Source organism: Myotis yumanensis, unplaced genomic scaffold, assembly GCF_028538775.1.
Source record: "Myotis yumanensis isolate MYYU_CA2020_CCGP unplaced genomic scaffold, mMyoYum1.0.hap1 SCAF_2, whole genome shotgun sequence".
Classification (NCBI taxonomy): Eukaryota; Metazoa; Chordata; class Mammalia; order Chiroptera; family Vespertilionidae; genus Myotis; species Myotis yumanensis.
The window spans coordinates 138,867,245-138,869,311 of record NW_027223753.1 but is presented as its reverse complement, the minus strand read 5'-3'; positions in this window follow the sequence as shown (position 1 = coordinate 138,869,311).

Sequence of the window (2,067 nt, the reverse complement as noted above, 5' to 3'; positions counted from 1 at the left end):
TGAGCCTTTTCAGCTTTTGTAAATAAAACCCTATTTTAAATGAAGTAGGAGAGTTGGCAATTGTAAGTGCCTTGCAGGCCAAGGTCATATTTGGTGATACTTAGCACAATAGTGCGCTATAGAAACACTCTGGGCTAAAGTCACCTTCATTCCTGTCAACTCACGCAGGCTTCCAGGGCTGCAGGGCAAAGACACCTAGTTTTCTCTATTTCTAAGTATGCTAATGGCCCTAGACATACCAACAAGCATTTCTCTGCAAAACTGCTATAAAGACACTATTTTCTAAAAAAGTGAAATATTAATAATATTCCATTTCCATCATGCTATTCTACTGTTCAAAAGTCTTCAATGACTCCTCGTTGCCTACAGTATACAGTTTAGGCTACTGAGGTGACATTTAAGGCCTTCCACAGGCTGACCCCACCTCTCCTTTCCTGCTTCTTAGCCTCATTGTTCTGCTACTTAGGCCCTTCCCTTCAGTCATGCTGGCCAATTCACCGCCCTCCGAATATTCATGTGTCTTTCCCAGTAGAACACATTCGCACCCTTGCCCTACTGTTCATTGCCCATCTATACGATTGCTGCTTTCCATGGCTCAGCTCAAACGCCTCCTCCTCTCTGAAGTCTCTTTACTATGCAACTACCAGGATTTCATGCTTTTTTCCTCCATGAGAACGGATCTACATTCTTGTTTTCCTCTGCTTTAAATGCTCCACACTGTCTGGTGTCCACTCTTAATAAATATGTGTTAATTGATTAATTCTAATTAAGCCAAAAAAATTTCCATTTCAAAGGTTTTTAAAATAAGGTAATCATTCGTAGCTGATATGTCCCACACAATGGGAACTTCCGAGTATCAAGTATGTTGTCATTGGATTCCTTTCTTTCCACAGAAGACCAAACTAGGTCATTTCAAATCTCAGTCACCTTCAGAGAGATTCTAGAAGGGCATGCTAAGAGTCAGCAAACAGATTACATTCCTGGATTCCCGACTTATTGTGCAGATCTGCTACTGAATCAGATTCAAGCAAGTGTGAACTGGAGAAAGAACTAATCATTCGCAACATCCAAACAGAAAGAAAGGTGGTCTTTTGTTACACTGGCTGGATATTCAGGCTTGAAGGGAGGGAGGAAGTAAAAGAGAAAAAAGTGGAAGAAAAATACAGCTGTCAATTGCCTTCCCTTCACATGTGCTTTTCTTGCCTTTACTGTTTCTATTTTTCACAACTGTGTGATGGGACTGGAATGTTTGGAAGGCATTAAATCAGGATTGAAAAGGTGATTGGCTGTAATCTGATGAGACTATCTACTAACATGTTTATCTCCTAGATGCTCCTCTAACTGGGTCCTGTTAAATTTGCCCAGAACACATTTCTTTAATAAATTAATAAGTGGTATCCTGCCTGTCAAATCGCATCTGATTTTGAGGGTCAGCCCCAGAATAGTCAATGCACTCCTATTTCTAGGTCCAGTAACAGGGGTTATTCATTTCAAAGACTTAATGAATTTGGCCACATCCTCAAAAGACAAACCAACTATTTGGAAAGAGGAGAACTGAGTTATGGAGGATAAGAGGCGAGTAAAACCAAAAAGCAAATGGGCAGGACAGCTAATGTGAAAGTTCTAGTTTTCTAGGAATTCATTAATTCTTTTATTCATTCATTAAACTAATAAATACTGACCATTCTCTATGTGTCAGTGCTCAATAATGTCATTTATTTAATCAGACTATATGTATCAATGGAGTATTTATTTTCTGTTAGCAGTTAACCACTAGATATAACTTCATCATAGCCCAAAAAGTTGCTGTGTGTAATTTGAATAGGAAGCATAGAAGTAAGAAATACTATAAATAAGAGAAATAATCAATGTCAAAAAAATCATGAGTAATATTGGATAATTGTTCTCATGTCAAATTTATTTATGATAAAGATATTAAAGTTTTCCTCTCATATATCATTCATTTTCCTTCATACTTCAGGTACATAGGTTCTTACTTATTGATTCCCAGGTGTATCCAATTGAGAATAAATTTAGTTACAAAGGAAACAATTGAGGTTTTGGTCT